The sequence below is a fragment of the Phascolarctos cinereus genome, unplaced genomic scaffold (assembly GCF_003287225.1).
Source record: "Phascolarctos cinereus isolate Bilbo 61053 unplaced genomic scaffold, phaCin_HiC Scaffold_2;HRSCAF=192, whole genome shotgun sequence".
NCBI classification, from domain to species: Eukaryota; Metazoa; Chordata; class Mammalia; order Diprotodontia; family Phascolarctidae; genus Phascolarctos; species Phascolarctos cinereus.
Genome location: NW_027555625.1, coordinates 105,406,182 through 105,427,808, shown reverse-complemented (window position 1 = coordinate 105,427,808; position 21,627 = coordinate 105,406,182). Strand labels below are relative to the sequence as shown.

General features: G+C 33.9%; 1 pseudogene; it reads right to left on the bottom strand.

Moving 5' to 3' along the window:
- LOC110215084 (large ribosomal subunit protein eL42-like) overlaps positions 1–16,043 on the bottom strand; it is a 45,578-nt pseudogene extending 29,535 nt beyond the window's left edge.
- Between the last annotated feature and the right edge of the window lie 5,584 nt (positions 16,044–21,627).

The following is a 21,627-nucleotide window of genomic DNA, read 5'->3' as shown; positions in this document are numbered from 1 at the left end:
CTGCAGAGGCCTAATCCTTCCTGAACACCCCATATACCCCTTGGCATATAATAAGTACTTAATAATGGCTTATTGACTTACTGACTGCTGCGCTTAAGATTGGAGCCATAACTAGGTAGGGTAACTTGTATTGTGCCCAAATGCACAGAACTTAGAGACTGTAAAAATTAAATGTTCACATTCTCCCAGTACTTTAAGCAATTTTAACACAGAATTAGAAAGACTAATTAGTTAAAATAGAAAGGTGCCAGTTAATAATATACATCTGTGAGCCACTATGGCAACTAATTCCCTTTCTATACAACTGAATTTATCTTAATTACTTCTTGTATTATTTTCACATCATGAATTACTCTGTTGATTTGAGGGCATGCTGCTTTCTGAGTATGCCAAAACAGTTAGTTACAGCTCTTCCTACAGCTACTGGCAGCATTTTCAGCTTTCTTGTCCCCACAGAACATTGCTCTGCCTTTCTTAGTGTGTTAACAAGGATTATAAAATGTAGCTGTGATGTCAAGGCTAATATGTGAGGGAACAAATGAAAAGAATATGAAACATATAAAATTAAGAGCTGAAATGAGTGTTTCTGACTGTAATGGTTATAGTAGTGTGGGGGAGAGAAAGATCAGTAAGGACTAGAACAATCTGGGAAGTTTTATAAAAGAAATAAGATTTGATCTGAGCCAAGAAAGATGGGTACAATTAGATGAGATTCTACCTCTATTTCCTAATACTCCTTTTCCCTCTTAAAGCTTTCATCCCTGCTCTAAAAATGCTGGAGGAGCTATAGTTGCTCAAATTGGTTGACATTCATTAGAAAGAAGGACTACTTGTGCAGGGTGTGTATAAAAAGCAGACAGCTTAAATTAAGCAATGAACACAACAATGGCTTGGCTGGTCATAACTTCTTTAAAGGGCGTCCCCACCATGCATCATCTCTATATTCCCTAGTTGTTAATTTGCTTAATTGATGAATATTTCTCTTCTGCTCCTTTTTCACAACCCTTTGTCTACTTCCTTTTCTATTATGAATATGTTACCTGGCAAAGGATCTGAAATTTAAAGTAAAAAATGCTTCACCATTCATAATTAGCAATAACAGCCAGCCATGGCTAGGCCATGATTAAATATATTATTACATAAGTAATTCTAGCATAATAGGATGACTCTTCATAGTATAGGAACACTAAAGTAACAGAAAGAAAGAAAGAAAAAGAAAGAAAGAGAGAGAGAGAGAGAGAGAGAGAGAGAGAGAGAGAGAGAAAGAAAGAAAGAAAGAAAGAAAGAAAGAAAGAAAGAAAGAAAGAAAGAAAGAAAGAAAGAAAGAAAGAAAAAACTTGAAAGGAAGGAAGCAAGGAATATGGGCGTGTGCTTAGTTATCTGCAAATGTACTGTGTTGCTGGGGGTCATGGTGAAAGTAGCTTCATTCTACACCAGCTATCTAGCTCCTGTTTGTTTTTCCTTACAACTCAGGCTGATATCAATATCAACAAACAAGAAATAGGACTTCTACATTGGGCTTCTTATCTCATTCTTGTCTCATATTTATTTTGGGAAGTAAATTTGTCTTCCCAAAATATTAAAATATAAATCTTCATAGGATTTTATAGGTTTCATAAAGACATTCTAGGACAAATGTGTATTACTTTTTCCTCCAAAAAGGACATGAATTTAAAATGCAAATGTAATTCTTCAGCATTACACCTAAGGATGTATTGAAATATTCTGAAGGATTATGGTCTCTGAAGAAGATTGAATCAAAGCAGGCAGAAAATTATTTTCTTTTTTGCTTTGTTTGCTATCAAGGTACATACATTCACCTCACCAACTCTTTTGAGCTCTTTTTCCTCTTCTAAGATTTACTTTGTTTTTTAACTTTTTTTGATATATTTTACCTCGACATAATTTCCCAGTTTCTCCTTCTCCTTCCCTCACTCACAGACCCATCACCTTTGATAAAGAATTAAAAACAAAAGGGGAAAAAAAGGAAGATGATGAATGAATGGATGAAAATTAAAATAAGCAGAACTGGAAACAAAGTGTGCAAATAATGATAGCAATGTAAATGGAAAGAAAAACAGTAAAAGTTTTTTAAAAAAGAATCAAAACTGTATGTCATATAATTATAATTGCCAAGTTTGTACCCATAAAAGATCTGTGAAAATGTGCTTCTTTTCTTTATTTGCAGAACTATGAGATTATGGATAGGTAGTGTTCTATACCTCTATTAGTTCTGCTTTCTTTCATTTTCATCCATTCATTCTTCATTTGAGTATTATTTGTTCATTTCCAATGAGGAATGACTCTTACATACTTGAGTTAATTACCTACGTATTTTAGATATCAGATCTTTTCCAGAGATAATTGATGCAAAGTTGTTTTTTTTCCTAATCTACCATTTCTTTGTTGCCTTGTTTTTATTCCTGCAAAAGATTTTTTAATTTCATTCACTTTATTTTAACTTCTATAATTGCCACTATCCAGTATTTGGTTCACAACTCTTTCTGACATCATTTTGGCAAAATGTGCTAGATCTTGATTCTTCTGTATGATTTTTACTTTCATTTACCCCTAGTTAGAGAACAAATGCAACTTCACCTAATAGTTCCAACTCTGATCCAGAGGTTTCCAAATTTTTTGGCCTACTGAACCCTTTAAAAAAATTATTTAGTGCCCTCTTGGAAATCTACTTTCTTTAACTCTTTATTTTTTTTTTTGGAATTTGCTTCTTATCAAGCTACTACTGCCCCCCTGGATCATTACAGCATCCCCCAAGGGCATGCTGGTATTCCAGGGGTGATATTGCCCCCTTTGGGAACCTATGTAAGTCCAATAGGCCCTTATTCAGCATCTATTCTATTCAAAGTATGTTTCTAGGTGCTGGGAATATAAAGACAAAAATGAAAAGATCCTGTCCTTCAATCTTGTGTTCCACTGATGTATCCAATGCAAAATTAGATAAGAAAATGCAAGGCAATTTTAGTAAGAAAAGTACTAAGTAAGTAAGAAGTTATTTAATACTAACAACTGACAGTTTTAGGGAAGGCTTCATAGATGAGTTGTCGCTTAAATTAAGGCTTGAAAAAAGAGGAAGATTCCAAAAGGGAGATGAAGACATGTACTCCAACAGGGGGGTGACTTGTGCAAATGTAATAAGCAGATGAGGCCATTTTGAGCTCAGTCAATACCAATCAACACACATTTATCAAGCACCAAACATTGTGTCTAATACTGTGCTAAGGACTAGGGACACAAAGAAAGGCAAAAATAAAAAGAAAAAAATAAACAAAAATAAGAAAACTCAACAACACTATCATCATCATCATCATCATCATTATTACCATCAACAATAAAAACAAGTCCCCGCTATCAAGGGATCAGAGCTCATAGACTAATATGACTGACATATAGTCTAATATGACTGGGGCAGACAGCACTCACACAATTAAGGATACAAAATATAAAAACAAAAACATAATCCCAACATGAAAGTTTGTGACATAGTACAGGGTAAGATAAAAGCTGAGATAATTATAACATGTGACATTGGATAGATATATTAGACACCTGAAGGTATTCTAAAGTAGCATGATTAAGACCATAATTAGCTATTTGGGCAACTTGAGAATTTCAATTTAGATAGAGAAGTTCTAAAACACTGCCCTATGATGGAGGAAATGGATATCCCACCATAGGTGAACAGGAGTGGATGGAAGAGGTAGACTGAGAGCAGGGGATGAAGCCTGCCATCTAATAACAACATGAATTTGGGGTCATGTGAAAGATATTCAAATAACGCCTGTGCCACTTACCACTTATGTGACCTTGGATAAATCATTATTCTCATTGGGTCTCATTTCCTTTTTTTTTTTTTGTAAAAAAGAGGGTATTGACTAGATAACCTCAAAGGTTCTTTTGAACTCTAAATCTATCAAGCTATGAGGAAGTTTGCTTCCAAGAATAAGAGCAATAATAGGCATCAATCTGCATTCTGAGTCCATTGCTTCTCTATATGACAGTGGGTAACATGTTTCATGATGAGTTCTCTGGAATTGTGTTTGTCCATTGTGTTTATTAGATTTCCTAATCTTTTGGAGCTATTTTTCTTTGTCATAATATTTTTGCTATTGTGTAAGTTGTTTCCCTGGTTCTGTTTACTTTGCTGTATATCAGTTCATACAAGACCTCCCAGGTGTCTCTGAAACCATCCCTTTCATCATTTTTGGAACACAGTAATATTCCACCCATTCACATGACAGAAGTTGTCCAATTCTTCTCCATTTCCTGGACAATCTGTCAGTTTTCAAGTCTTTACTTCCACAAAGAGTTGCCATGCCTATATTTTGTTTCTATGGGCCCTTTCCATCTTTCTGTGATCTCTTTGGGATAAAGACATAGCTGTGTTGCTGGATCAGAGTATGCATAGTTTACTGGCATTCTAGGCTATTCAAATCTGCTTCACAGAATGTCTAGACAAGTTCATGGCAAAAGTATGTGTTTCCCACAGTCCCTGCAGCATTTGTCATTTTTTGGTTATCTCTGTCACTCTAATGAGTGTGAAGCAGTTCTACTTGCCCTAAATATTAGCAATTCTGAACATTTTTTTATATAAGTGTTGATAGCTTGGATTTTTTTCCTTTGAAAACTATGTATTCATATCCCTTGAGCATTTATCAATTGGAGAAGGGTCTTATTCCTTTAAATTTGAATCAGTTTCACACACACACACACACACACACACACACACACACACACATATATATACACATACATGTATGCATATATATATACATATGTATGTATATATATATATATATAAGACTTATATCACAAAAATTACTGTAAAGATCCTTTCCTCAATTTTTTGCTTCTCTTCCAATTTTATATAAATTGGTTTTATCTTTCTGTTAGTTTTAATTTTAAATAAAAATTTTAATTTTGTGTATTTAAAATTGTCAATTTTACTTCCTGTGACCTTCTCTATCTCTTGCTTGGGAAGAAGGTGAAAGAGAAAAAAATTATTAAGTGTCTACTGTATTCCAGGCTCTGTGCTTACATGAAGTCCTCATTTTCCCATAGATCTACATCTATTTCTTCCTTGCTTCTGTGATTTATAACCCTTTATGCCTAATCATGTGGTCACTTGGAGCTTGCCTTGATATATAATGTGGGATGTTATTATATACCTAATTTTTGCAAGAATACTTTCCAGTTTTCCCCATAAGTTTTTACTTATTACTGAGTACTTGCCTCAATAAAGAGGACATTTGGGTTTATCAAGAATTAGATTACTGCACACATTACTTCTTTATATTGTATACCTATCTGTTTTACTTGCCAACCTCTCTATTTCTTAGGTAGTACCAAATTATTTAGATGATTATGGTTTTGTAATAGAATTTGAAATATGGTAAAGCAAGCCTCCTCTTTCCACTTTTTAAAAATTAATTACTTTGGTATTGTTGACTTTTTGTTACTTTACATAAATTATATCATTCCTTTTTCTAGCTCTATGAAGTCAAGTTTTAGTAGATTTATTGGAAAAGTACTGAATAATATATGAATTTAGGTAATAATATAGTTTGTACTATATTGGTTTAGCCTACCTATGAGCAATTATTATTTTTTCTAATTATTTAGATGTCTTTATTTGTGTAAAGAATGTGTTTAATTGTGTTCATGTAGTTCCTTATACATCTTGGCAAATAGACTACCAAGTGTTTTATGCTATCTATATTAATTTTAAATGGAGATTCTCTTTCTATTCCTTCCTGATGAGTTTTGTTGATAATATACAGAAATGCTAATGATTTATATGTGTTTCCTTTATATCTTGCAACTTTGCTGAAGTTTTTAATTGTTTCAATTAGCTTTTTAGTTGACTTTCTAGGTTACTCTAAATAAATCATCCTATGATCTGCAAAGATGATAATTATGTTTCATCCTTGTCTGGAAAGTTCTGATCACAGGCCTATTATAACAAACAATAAGATGTCACATTTACATTATGTTTTAGTATTTACTAAGCTCTTTTCCTTAAACCTTATGACATACTTGAAACTTTGATTAGAAATGAGCATTTTATGAGAGAGAGAAATATCACAAATCCAATAAATATGAAGTAGAAAAAGTATGACCATGACACAATCCGTCTACAAGGATTCCCAAATGAGAAATAAAAAGAAGCTAAGCTGTTCATTCTACTTCAGTGAGGCAAGAAATTTTTCCAATACAAGCCCAGAATTTCAGAGCTGGAAGAGATCTCAGAGGTCATCTTATGTGTGATACATCTTTTAAGTCTAATTGTAACTGTCATTTGCTCCTTAACTCCTGCCCTTCCTTCAAAAAATTTCCTTGCATCTATTTTGAATATATTTATATATGTACTTATTGTTCCCTTCATATAGATTATAACCATTTTTATTGCAGGTGTTAATTCACTTTTTCTCTGTATTCTCATAGTTAGCATAGTGACTAATATGCAATAGATACATGTTTATTGATAAGATCATTAAGCCCTAAATCCAAAGCTGAAAGACACAGTAAAAATCACTTTGTTCAGCCTCTTTATTTTATAGAAGTATGCACTGACTCATGAGCATTAAGTGACTTTCCCAAAGTCTCTGGTAGTAAGTGGCATAGAATCCCTATCAGCAGGGTAGTGAAAATTTGTCTTTCATGTTCCTCTTCTCTCTTTTCCTTTTGTTTTATATATAGTATTCCTGCTCTCATAGTTACAAATCTGATATAATAGGCATTGGACACATAGGGTTTATTTTTTTAACTGATGCAACTCTTCCCAGGATTGTTTGCTTTTTAAAGAGGGATCAACTTGAAATGTATCTCCAAGGAAATTATTTCCAATGGTGGAATTTCTTACGTTGTGGCATCTGAGTCATGAAAGTACTTTTCATTTGGTAAGATGACTAAGCATCTCTATAGGCATATTTCAAATTTCCACACAGGCAATTTTACTTTCCTCAGACTGAGGTACACACTACATGATAATAACAACTACTTTTAGTAGGATAAGATGGACAGAATTTCATCTGTCCTTGATATGCAGCTACCAAGCGGCACAGTCTTATTTATTATGCTGGTCCAGATTTGCCTCACACTTTGTCAAGTCAATATAAACCACTCCTAAATTGCAAATTAATTGGATTTCAGAAATATTTTATAAATCTATAGTTTGAGACATTGGGTACAATTTTTCAAGAAAGTTGTAAGTGTGTGCCCTTCAACAAGGAATTAATCTCTCTCTTGTCCAGTATCTTTTTTGGTGAAACAAACAGATTTTGAATGTGATGATTTCTAAGGTCTTTTCAAGAAATTTTAAAATTCTGTGATATATGATTTCATAGATCGTGGCTAGTTCCCTAGCTCAGCTCAAAAAAGTCTATTCATTTTGTCTCCCAACATTGATTCTCTTTTCTTTCTAATTTATCTACCTCACAGCTACTAAAAGCTCATGTCTAAGCAGGTCATCCCACTATTAAATATGGTCCGTTGACTCCCTATTGCCTACAGACTTCTTCATTTGGCTTTTAATACCCTTCACAATTTGGATCTTAAGTTTCCAGGCTTATCATGGATAACTGCCTTGCATGTACTCTATGGTAGAGGTGTCAAACATAGACCTTACAGGCCACACATGACCACAACACTTCTGAGTGCTCCAAACAAGATTAAATTATAATTGGAAAATATTTAACAAAATACAAATGCAACAGAACATAGTAATGTTAATACATGGTTTTCTAAGTCAATATACAAGTATAGGGATTCTCATGTAGTGGGCCCCATTTCTGTTCGAGTTTGACACTACTCTTCTATAGTATAGCTGCTCTCCTCCTTGCTCTCCTCCTTGGTATTATATTACCATTTCCCATCTCTGTATCCTAGAAAAGGTTTACCCTGAATTCTGGAATGTCATCTCTCATTTCCTCTGCCTCTTGTTTTCTTCACAGATCTCAAGTGCACTTTACATGAGGAATATCCTGGTTCTACACACACACACACACACACACACACACACACACACACACACACACACACACACACACACACATACACACACAATTAACCTCATATATCAGAACTATTTTCTATATACTTCTGTATCTATCTACCTGTTATGCTACATGTCCACCTACCCACTTTAGTACAATATAAACTCCTAGAGGTCAAGAAATACCTTCACTTTTGTTTTGATATCCTCAGTCATTGGCACATAGGCAATAAGGACTTAATAAGTATGCATTGATTGTTCAATTGCTTGATTGTTTTCTTATGGATGTAGTGGCTGGATAAGCAGAACAGAACTGCCATGGATGACTATGTTCCCAAAATAAAGTACATTCCAATTTAGTTGGATGGAAGGTAGGGTCTCCTTTTTCTCTCAGTCCATTCAAATTTCCCCAGCTCCAACAAACCGATGTTGGATCTCAAGGCCTGTTGCAAAAAGTCTGGCATGGTTGAGGTCTAAAGAGGTTAGTTTCAGGAAAATCCCCCCTATTTCCCTCTTCTCCCTTTTCTTCACTTATATTCCATAGAGGAAGACAAAATCCCATATAAATGAGATTCCTGTATATAAAAGATTGAAGTCAGATGAATATGTGTTTCATTAGAAAACCTCACACCATCTCATTTGATTATCCAGAACTGGGAATTGGGCTGGAGATGAGGCTCTGGTAAAGAACCACACTAATGTACTGGACTCTGCCAAGGATTGTACACCAGGTTAAGATGAATTCTGGAGGCTGGCAGAAATATAAGAAGAGAACGGCTTGATTTACTTTTAATCTTTATACGACAGTAAAACACATGACCCTTATAGAGAAAGTGTTTTGTTTTGTTGAATCCTCAGCACTTACTATTGTATTTTGTACATAGTAGGTACTAAATAAATACTTGTTGGATTGAATTATGTAAAAGAAGGGTGTCTCCTCTGCTTTAATGTAACTAACAGGATATCCTCCTTCCTGATACATCTATCATATGAGAATGCCTTTGATTGAGTTGGAGAATCAATCAAAGGTATAATTTGAGTGCAAACCAATCCTAATGGCCTCTATTGAGCCAATCTATGAATTAAAGTATTATTTTAGGTCCAAATTCAATGAAAGCAAATGATGCCATTTTGAAAATAACTCATAGTTAGTTGATGAGAAGTAATCTTGCCATCTGGGGCTTGGGTAAAAGAAAAAGCCAGTTCAGAATCCAAGAGTGGGACAAGCTTGTAGTGGGCAACTCTATCTCAGCCTTTGAGATGGAATAAGACTTGGAAGTGAGGGATGGGAAGCCCTTTACTCTCTTGACCAAAGGATGACCTTATGAAGTTCTAAAAGTCAGAAAATTCTATTTCCTATTAATATTGGCAGCAATGTCCCTTTAACAGTTACGGCTAAAGGTAACATCTGCATTGGAAACTAAGCACAAGATACACCCCAAAAACACGCAGCCTTAGAACTTTACGAGGACATTGACATTCAGAGCTCAACAGAGCTCTCCACACATTCCAAAAGAGAACTCCACAAGGAATACTCAAAGAGATAAAGAAGCAATAAATTATCACTTTGACACATCTACTATATAATCTTGAGCCACCGCCCTCAAGGACCTTGCATATCCAAAGAGGAGAATGTTTATTGCTACCCCTTTAATCATACATTAATTACATGGGTTTTTTTTTAAAGCTAATTAATTCTGGCTGGTTAATTGGTAATCAATATGAGTACTATACCAAATGACGACTCATAAGCAACAGAACTAGAGCAATCTCAACCTCTTAGGGTTCAACCTTTAGGAATCAGAGGGGACATGTAGTTAAACACTCACCTTGATCTAAGCTGTCTTTTTGAATGAGAGTTGGGATTTTGAACAGAGTTTGAACTAGTCCTCTTTCAATACCCACTACACCCCTTGCTTCAGCTACCTCATCTGTAAAATAAGAATAATAACACTACCTACCCTTCATGGTTGCTTGAGGATAAAATAAAACATTTGTAAAAACACTTTTCAAATCTTAAGGCAGCTAGGTGGCACAGTGGATAGACTCACCAGTCAAATCTGGCCTCAGACTCTTAAGAGCTGTGTAATCCTAGGCAAGTCACTTACCCTGTTTGCCTCAATTTCCTAGTCTGTAAAATGAGCTAGGGAAGGAAATGGCAAACCATTTCACTTTCTTTGCCAAGAAAACCTCAAATGAGATCATGAAGTTGGACACAACTGATAACAACAAATTCCAAATCTTAAAGCACTACATAAATCTTTATTGTTATTATTATGATTGTTAAAAGCAACATAATATAAAGGATAGAGAGCTGGCCACAAATCCAGGAATACATGGATTCAAGTCCTGCCTCTGATATATATTGGTTGTGGCTGTGTGATACAGAACAAGGCAGTGAACCACTCAATGTTATAGTCATCTCTCTCAGGCTACTGAGAAGACACTAAACTAAGTCTGTAGAAGGGATTTCCTCAAAGAAGAGCCATCCTCATCTTCTCTGTCCCTTGAAGCTTAATAAAGTGTCACCTTCACATTAGATAATGGTGGTATAAATATGGTAATCACCAATTTACCGCTGAAGAAACTAGGTCTCAGAGAGGTTGTGATTTTCTCATGGATACAAAGAAAATAAGCATCAGAAAAAGTATGTAAAGTCAAAATCCTGATTTCAAATGCAACACTCTTCTTACCATGCAATAATGGACCTAAGAGACTTTCAGCAAGAACTTCACATTTGATTGATGCAAGTGAGAATTTAATGATTTCAGGGTTTTTTTACCAGCTTATCACTAGACTAGATATGTATTTTTGAGGCAATGAAAATAAAATCTACACACATAAGAAGAGATTGAAATGAAATATCATTCTCAGAGTGGAAGGGAAAGGCTATTACAAAAGGCAAGAAAATTTCCTTGGGCACTTCATGCCTGAATGTAACAGATATTTTAGCATACTGTATGTATAAATATTTGTAGACAATGTTGGGTTGTGTTGGGGAACTATGTATACAGCAAAATTTAGCAGTTTTTATAGGAATGCATTTAGTGTGACAAATCCATAGTTATCTAAGAAAATATTGCCAAGAGTTATGAGATAATAAGTGGTATATTTATTTTACAGAAAAAAGACATGGGAGCCAAATAACTGATCAGAGATCACCCCGAAGGTATTTTGATTCTTTATTGAATACATTAACCATGAAAACACTGTTTCAATAATGAAGTATAACAGAATCACTACCCAGCAATTTCAGGACAGTAAGCAGTATAAGATTTCTAATATTTTATTTTCAGCCAAAAATGTTTTATTGATTTGGAATTGCTATTAAGTTGCAGTCATGCCATTTCAGCTAGGGGAATCAATGGTAATTTACTTTCCCTAATTTGGTAAGTGGACAGTGGAACAACACTCAATCTTAAAAACAAAGCAGGACAGTGATCCTCCAATTGATGAGGGAAAAAAAATCTTAACTGAGTTTAAGCTTCCCCCCAGAAAAGGGGAAAAGTTATCAAGGAATATCTTGGTTATTTATCTGTTCACAGGATTTTAGAATCATGGTGTTAGGCTTGGAAGGGTCTTTATACATGATCTAATTATAAAACCATAGCTTTAGAAAGAGAGGAGACTGTAGTGATTATCTGAATCAACTATTATATTTTTAAGAGGTAGTAACTGGCTCAGAGACATTGTGACATCCCCAAAGCCATGCAGGTAGGAGTCCTAAGTGTCAGGTTGAAATTCAAACCCAGGTCCTCTGATTTTAAATTCAGCACACTTTTCACCACACCAATTCTCCAGGTAGAGATACTGAGGCCCCAAGAAGTGAAGAGATTAATTCAAAGTTATGCAGGAAGTCAGCAATAAATGGGGGATTTGAATCCAGGTTCTTTAAGGGAATTTAAATTAGAACTTTATTGTTCAAATGTGATTTTAATTCTACCTGTAAAACAAAACACATATTGTTTCTTATATGTTGTTTCCCAGTAAAAGCAGCTGCATTGTGCAATCATTAGCCCCACTTTAAATCTTGGTGAGAAGAAAAGTGACATAAGGGATGCCTCAGTTCTGATGGTTGTTAGGCACACCAACGTAAACACTTTTACATTTTTAATAGACTTTATCAGTCAGGAGTGTTAAAAGCATTTTGCAATATGTTGCATGTCTAAGGTACTCAGTAAAATATTTGTTGATTGACAGAACATTTGAACATTTCTAGGACTATTCTGGAAGAGGAGGGAGTTGGGGAAATGAAGTTTATAAAAAAAAAAGCCAAATGGAGTTGAGTTGGGTGGGGGGAGCTTTTATTTGGCTAGGGACAAAAGTTCCCATAAGTCATACTCTCTGCCAGCTGGTCTTATATTCTACAATCTGTGTTAGAGGAAATGATTTTGCTCAATTTAAATGTCTACTGTGATTTTGCCTTTCCCTAAAGGAACCTAGAGCTTTGTATGTGCTGGTTTCTTGTTTCCCACCACATTCCAGAAAGAGGCACATTTATTACAGTCATTCTATTGCTATGGGGACAGCTGTATTAGCCCAATATTCATGATCCTTAATCCTCTTCTTTAATAACCAACAAACAGGTGCCTGCATGAGTTTACCTTGCATATTTTCAAAGGTATGTGTGTGGGAAAGGAAGGCAGTATTAGCATTTTTATATTCACTTTGAACATGAGGTACACACTCCACTCTCTTCTGAGATGGCTTCATCCTCTATGCATAATTTCTGCTGCTATGTTCCTTAATGTTATGTGATGCATTTCTCCCCATTGTATTTATTCCTCTCCCTTTGATGCTTTTATACTTTCCCATTTCTCCAGATCTCATCACTTTGCAATTCCTCAATGACTAAAGTTGTTCACAGAGAAATCATAGCTGTCTAAAATTCTATTGAACTTTTAAGGACAACTAATCTATGAACATTTAATATTAAAGTAGGTTACTAGCAATGGTTATATTCCAGATATAGTCACAGGTTTCAAATTGTATGAGAATGCTTTAAAAATGAAATATATATATATATATATATATGAACCTAGTAAATATCCTACCATTTCCTTACATTAGAGGAATTTATATCTGAGATGTTATAATAGAAATGAGGATTCCATTATAAAATTCTTATTGTACTGATTAAGGAAAATAGGTCAAATCATCCATCAATCAATGTTTATTAAGTAACTACCATATGCAAGCCACTGTGCTAAATGCTAGAGACGCACAAGAAAGGCAAAAAACAGTCCCTGCCCTCATGGAGTTTACAGTCTAATGATGGAGACAACATATAAATAAATGCATTGTATACAAGGTAAAGTTATATATAATATACATACACACAGATATAATGATTAACTGAAGGGAAGCAATAGAATTAAGAGAGATTCCTATAAAAGGCTTCCTTATAAAAGATGAAATTTTAGTTGGGACTTAAAGGAAGCCAGATAAATGAGTAGGTAGAGTTGAGGAGGAAGACCATTCCAGGCATGGGGGACAACCAAGAAGAAAAACCAGGATCTGAGAGATAGAAGATATAGAATATCTTGTTTATGAAACATCTACTGGCCTCATCAGTGTTGCTGATTTAAACAGCAATTGTTGAGGAACAAAATATGAAAAGACTGGAAAGTTAATAGAAGGCAAGATGATAAAGGGCTTTGAATACTAAACTAAAGATTTTGTATTTTATTCTTGAGGGGACAGGGAGCCACTGTGGTTTATTGAGGAGGAGAGTAACATGTGCCTTAGGAAAATTACTTTGGTTGTTAAAAAGAGGATGGATTGGAGTGGAGGAAGATGAGGCAGTAAGACTGACTGGCAAACTATTGCAATAATCTAGGCATGAGGTGACAACGGTCTACCATACATTGGTGGTTGTGTCAGAGGAAAGAAGGGGACATATTAGAAAGATATTGCAAAGGTGAAACCCACTGGCTTTAAAATAGCTTTGATATAGTAATTAATATATAACAAGGTGTCAAGGATAACTCCTATATTATGAGTCAAAGGAAGTGAGAGCATGGTTTTGCCCTATTCAGAAATTGGGGAGGCATGAGGAGGGGGAGATCTGGGGGAACAATAATAGTTCTATTTTGGACATGTTTGGTTTAAGAATTTTGCTGGTGATGATGGCAAGATTTCTGCTGAGATGGTTTGAAAGACATTTGGAGATGCAAATTTGGAAGCCAGGAGAGAGTCTGGGGCAGGAAAGGTAGATTTGAGAATCATGCTTATAGAGATGGTAATTAAATCTATGGGAACTGATGACATCCTCAGATGATGTAGTGTAAAGACACAGAAAAAGGGCCCAGGACAGAACTATAGGTATCTATAGTCAGAGGGCATGATCTGGATGAGAATCCAGCAAAAGAGAATGAGAAGGAGAAGTCAGATAGGTAGGAAGAGAACTAATAGAGAGTGGTGTCCCAAAAACACTAATCAGTAGTGTCACAGTCTGTGGAGAGAACAAGGAGAATAAAGATTGAGAAAAGACCATTAGATTTGGCAAAAAAAAAAAAAAAATTAAAATCACGTCAATTGAAGCATAAAATAATGTGTGTAAGGAGGTAATTAGATTTTCCACTGACCAGAACATAGAACAAAAGCCAGAATTTTGGGTTTGGTTTTTTTTTGTTTGTTTGTTTGTTTTGGTTAGTCAGAAATGCATAATAAAAGCAGGAGTGCGGTCCAGGAGAGAAGAAGAAGGTGACTTTGCCTTTTGCTTCTCTTTTTTACTTTTGTTCTTGCTTGAATTCATTGTATGTCAATCCAAGCAGGAACTTGAAATAAAGTAGACATCGTTGCCATGGTTTCCATAAAGTCTCTGTAGGAATTTCCTTGGAAAATAATTTTCTTGGAAAAATTTTAAGAAATATGAGAGGAAGCCTTCAAATAAGAGTGTGGGGATGGAAAGTATAATTGAGGAAGGATGAAAATGCTTGGAATAGATACTATACTGGTTAAGACAGCAAATTAGTTAGAAAAAGTTAATAATGTTGCCTTATATCAGTGAGGACCCAAATTAGATGATTCAGTGTAAATTTGTAGTGAATTCATTAATCACAGTTTTTAAACAGCATGTGAATAAGTTAAAAAAAAAAAGGAGTGATACTGTTTTGGATTGAAAGTTCAAACAATGCTGAGAAGAGGAGCCAGGGAAACTGTCACTGAAAGGAATCAGATCTCAGTGACTGTAAAAAGATGGAAAGTGAGAAAAAGGACAAGATTTAACTTAAAATTTAATTAGTTATTAACTAGGGAATTGGATACTATCCAAATAATAGTATTAATACCTGACCCTTTTTTTTTTAGCACTTTAAGGTTTGCAAAGTTCTTTTTACATACTTCTATATATATATGACATTCATATGTGGGAGGTGGAAATAGGTGGATGGGTAAGTGTGTGTGTGTGTATGTATACTTATATATTATAGAATTTTTGTGAACTTCAATTTAGATTTTCAAATGATAGAAGCACTAGAGAAACATAAAGTATTACTATTACCATAATCATTATCCTCACCTCATTTGATCTTTACAACAAGATAAAAACTACAGATATTATTATTCCCATTTCACCAATAAGGAAAATTGAGCTCAGAGAGGTAATGACTTACCCATGATTGCAGAGGCCATGAATGTGAAAGGAGGGGGAATTAAATCAAAACCTTGCTGACTGTGCTTTCAGAATTCAATTGAGTACATACCTCCCTACACTAATTTCTCTGCTCATTAGTCAGAGGCAGATCTTTCTCCTTCAATAATCTGGATAAATGTTCTAGAATATTCTGAGAACAATTAATTATCATACTGTCTACTTGAAATCATCTCCATTAAATAATTCTTATAATTAATGTTATTTTTTAAGATATCTGTATCTTGACTCTCGAATCTTTGTCATAGGACACAACTGAATCTCACACTGATTCCCTAGGCTTTAGAGAATATGGAATTGCATTACCTTTTCAAACTGGAGTCCAGAGAATATCAATGATCCAGTAGCATTACCACTACTCATTTCTTCTAGCCCCATTTCAATTCATCCTTTGAATTAGCTCCAGATAACAGTGCTTTCCTGGGACATGCTCTGGAATACCTGCGACTAAGTGAGCATTACATTAAGCTACCATGGAGAAAAAATCTTCCATGAGATTTTGAAATGTCATCAGAAGAATGATGCTAAGAACCACACAGCTCCTAAACTGTCTACATACGTTATTTTAGTAATTGGTACTTTACATGTGAGACAGCTGTCTGATGATTAAGAAGTGGACTTATTACTGCAGAAATAGAAGTCGATCAACATTGATATACTCATTACAAATTATACCACCAGGCATAAGAAAATTTTGAATAAATGAGAGAATGATTCTCTCAATCTCTTTACAGAGGCAAATAAAGGAATTGGCAGAATTAGTTTCATCACATGTCTAAAGGCAATAACAAACATTTTTGTGGGGAACATGGGGATATGGTTTTTTAAGTGTTCATGATGAATAAAACCAAAAGGAATGTTATGAAGGTAATTGCAACTTAAGAGCCAACATCTGTGGCAAGCAGTGAAGAGGTAGAAAAATTTTATGAGATATTCCACACTAGTTTCACATTCAATGTTATCAGTGAAAGGGTAGGCTAGACAAAGAGAGGAGACCCTTCCAAAAGATGAAAAGGTAACATAATTAAAATAGTTTCAATCTGACCTATTCAAACCATCTACTAACATGTAAAATCAGAAAATAAATAAAAAATACATTGATGTTTAGTTTTTTCATCTACTACAGAGATTCTTCCAGTATAAATCAATCACCACAACGATAAGACCAAAAGACACCAAATTTTTATTTTTCCATCAAGAAGGCACTTCAACTACTCACAAAACAGTAAGATTTAGCAGACAAAAGCAAGACCAGTTTACAATATTAACTCATTTGCAATATTTTACAGAAGAAAGTAATGAAATATAATGAATGGTTTTACCTCATAAAAGAATAAACATTAGTGGGGGGAGGGAATAATTCAATAACACAGATCATCTTTGGTGCATTTACATATAAAACTAAAGTAGGGAGAGTAAGTAGATCAAAATTGATTAGATTTTCTATCATTTCTATCATGATAGCTTTCATCATTAACGTCAGGGAAATATCCATATTTGAAAGCTAAAACCACCATACCTGTTCTGCTATAGTGAAAGTGCACATTTAAATGATGGAATCAGGAAAAAGTACTAGACAAAATTAAGTACAATCAACCTAAAAGCAAATATGAAATGGCAGCTATGTGTCAGTCACCATGCTAGGCATTAGGGAAAAAAAGACAAAAATTAAATAGTGTCTGTTCTCAAAAAGCTTACATTCCCAAAACAATTTTGAAAGAATTACAAAATTAGATTCTTAATATACTGAAAGAGGGAAAACAATAAATGACTGATGGTTAGGTGAATAAGAGAGAATTACTTCAACACTGCAAGGATACATTACTGTTCTTTCTACTAATAGAAAAAAAGATTATAACCCCTCTATGATCTTTAAGAGTTTTTGTGACCCAGAATTTCATTTTCATTTCAATGTTATTAAGCATAACATCTGGCTAATGTAATGATGACCTTATTTTGGCTTAGCTGGATTGGCTCTTGGATATAGACATATAATGAATTATTAAGGCTGTGATATACTCAGCCTTTCTAGATTGGTAGGATTGTATTTGTACAAAAAAAAGCAAATAAGAGAAAATCAGAAATTATTCATACATAATGACACATTTTTGTAAAAATGTAATAATTATCAATCCATAAATGATTATGACTGATGAAACTATGAGAACACAAATGTCAATCTTTTAAAATTCAATTACTAAAGTATATATGTCCCACAGTCACATTACATGATTGATTAGCTAGAGTAAACTACAGAAAAAAAGATCCTTACTTTTTTAATGTTTTTTGTTTACCAAAAAAACCCCATGCAACTAAATAGAATAAAAATCAACATTAAAGGGTCACATCCAAAAAGTTTTATCTCATGCATTTAAATCCATATGAGTTAGTAATATGGTGTGGCATTCAAAAATAAAAGCTAATATTATTTTCTGTCTTAAGAAAGAGTTTTCAGGAAGGTTATAGCTCCATTGTATTTTGCCTTTTCTTGAGCACTGGCTTCAGTTCTAAGCACTACAAATTAAATGGAGCATTACAAAGGAAAAAAAAAAACAGGGTAGTGAAGGACCTTGAGTCTACCATGTTTGAGTTGAAAGAACTGTGCGTGTTCACAGAATTGTGGAAAAGTCTCTGGGAATCAGAGAGACCAGGACACAAATCTGACCTCAGGCTTAACCAGATATAAAGCTTTGGATAAATCAATTAACTCTTTAAGCCTCAGTTGTCTCATATACAAAATGAGGGGGTTGTACTCAAAGTTTTTTTTCTTTTTTTGGAATATTTTTTTTCCAATTACATGTCAAAACAATTTTGACATTCTTTTTTTTTTTTCAGATTTTGAGTTCCAAATTCTCTCCCTCCTTCCCCTCCCCTACCCTAAGATGGTAAGCAATTTGATATTGGTTATACAGGTGAAATCATATAAAACATTTCCATATTAGTCATGTTGTGAAAGAAAACACAGACAAAAAAAAAAGCACCACAAAATAAAGTGAAAAATAGAATGCTTCAATGTGCATTCAGATTCCATAAGTTCTTTCTTTAGAGGTGGATAGCATTTTTCATCATGAATCCTTCAGCATTTTTTTAGGTAATTGTATTGCTAAGAATAGCTAAGTCATTCACAGTTGGTCACCATACAATATTGCTGTTCCTGTGCACAATGTTCTCCTGGTTCTATTCACTGCACTCTAAATCAGTTCATGGAAGTCCAGGTTTTTTTGAAAGCATCCTGGTCATCAGTACTCATATCACAACAGCATTCCATTACAATCGCATAATACAACTTATTTAAGCCATTCCTGAATTGATGGACATCCCCTCATGTTCTTAATCTTTACTACCACAAAAAGAACTGCTATAAATATTTTTGCACTTATCCTTTTTTTTTTGTGATCTCTTTAGGACACAGACCTAACAGTAGTATAGCTCGATCAAACAATATGCACAATTTTATTTCCCTTAGGGCATAGTTCCAAATTGTTCTCCAGAATGATTGGATAAGTTCACATCTCCACCAACCATACATTAGTGTCCCAATTTTCCCATTTCCCTTCCAACATTTATCATTTTCCTTTTCTCTTAAATTAGTTAATCTGATAGTTGTGAGGTGGTATCTTAGAGTTGTTTTAATTCACACTTCTCTAATCAGCAGTGATTTGGAACATTTTTCGTATTGCTATAAATAGCATTGATTTCTTTATTGGACAACTACCTGCACATATCTTCTGACCATTTATCAATTGGGGAATGATTTGTGTCCTTATAAATTTGACTCACTTATCTATATATTTCAGAAATAAGGTTTTTATCAGAAACATTTGGCAGAAAAAAAATTCCCAGATTTCTACTTTCCTTCTAATCTTAGTTGCATTGGTTTTGTTTGTGCAAAAACTTTTTAATTTAATATAATCAAAATTATCCATTTTCAGCTCATAAAGCTATCTATTGTTTGGTCATAAATTCTTTCCTTATCCATAGAACTGACAGGTAAACTATTCCATGCTCACCTAATTTGCCCATGGTATCACTATGCCTAAATCTTATAGTCATTTTGACCTTATCTGGTATGCATTGTAAGACGTTGATCTATCCCTAGTTTATGCCATGCTGTTTTCCAGTTTTCCCAGCAGTTTTAGTTAAATAGAGAGTCCTTGTCCTAAAAACTGGGGTCTTTGGGTTTATTAAATATGAGATTACTATGGTATTTGCTACTGTGCATTGTTTAACTAATCTATCCCACTGATCCACCACTCCATTCCTTAGCCAGTATCAGATTGTTTTGATGATTACCACTTGATAATAAAGTTTGAGATTTGGTAGAACTAGGCTACCTTCCTTTACATTTTTTTTCATTAGTTCCTTTTATGTTCTTGAACTTTTGTTCTTCCAGATGAATTTTGATATTTTCCCTAGTTCTACAAAATATTTTTGGTAGTTTGATTGGTATGGCACTGAATAAGTAAATGAATTTAGGCAGAATTGTAATTTTTATTATAATGACAGCCTACACATGGGCAATTAATGTTTTCAATTCTTTAGCTATAACTATTTCTGTGAAAAGTGTTTTGTAATTGTGGTCATATAGTGCCTTGTTTTGGCAGTTAGACTCACATGTATTTTACATTACTTACAATTTTTTTAAATTGAATTTCTCTTTCTATCTCTTCCTGATAGACTTTGTTGGTAATATATAGAAATGCTGATGATTTATGTGGGTTTATTTTATATCCTGCAACTTTGCTAAAGTTATTAATTATTTCCACTAGTTTTTTTTAAAGTTGATTCTCTAGGATTCTCTATGTATTCAATCATATCATGTGCAAAGATTGATAGTTTTATTTCCTTATTTAATATTTTGATTTATGTCCATTTCTTTTTCTTCCATTGTTGCTATAGCTAACATGTCTAGTAAAACATTGAATAATAGTGGTGATAATGGCTGTTCTTGCTTCATCCCTTATCTTATTAGAAAGGCTCCTAGCTTCTCCCCCTTTACATATGATGCTTGCTTATGGTTTTAGATAGATATTACATATAAATTTAAGGGAAACTCAATTTATTCCTATGCTATTTAGCATTTTGTTTTATTTTACAGCCAAAGACAAGGTTTATTAGAACATCTGTCATATTGGGCAGACTTAAGGAGTCTGAACATTAGTTAGCTCTTGGATAGATTATAAGAATCTGAGCAGTGGCTAGATTTTAAGAATCTGAGTCTCTTTAGTGTTTTTAATAGGAATGGGTATTTGTATTTTTTCAAAAGCTTTTTTCTTAATCTGTTGAGATAGTCATACAATTTCTGTTAGTTTTGTTATTGATATAGTCAATTATGCTAATAGTTTTCCTAATATTGAACCAGCCTTACCTTTCTGGTAAAAGCCTCACTTGGTCATAGGGCATGATTCTTGTGATGTATTACTGTAAACTTTTTGCTGGTATTTTATTTAAAATTCCTGCATATATATTCATTAGGGAAATTAGTCTATAGTTTTCTATGTTTTTCCTCTTACTGATTTAGGCATCAACACAATATTTGTGTTCTGAAAGAAGTTTGGTATGACTCTTTCTTTACCTATTTTTCCAAATGGTTTGTGTTGTGTTGGAATTAATTGTTCTTTAAATATCTGGTAGAATTCACTTGTGAATTTATCTGATCCTGGGGATTTTTTCTTAGGGAGTTTAGTGATGGCTTCTTCAGTTTTTTTCCCTAAGATAGGGCTGTTTAAGTATTTTTTTCCTCTTCTGTTAATCTAGAAAATTTATTTTTTTGTAAATATTCATCCATTTTGCTTAAATTGTTAGATTTATTTGTGTATAAATGGGCAAAATAGCTCCTAGTTATTGCTTTAATTTTCTCTTCATTGGTGGAAAATTCACACTTTCTATTTTTTGATAACGGTAAGTTGGTTTGGTTTCCTTTTTTTAAACCAAGTTAACAAATGGTTTGTCTATCATTTTT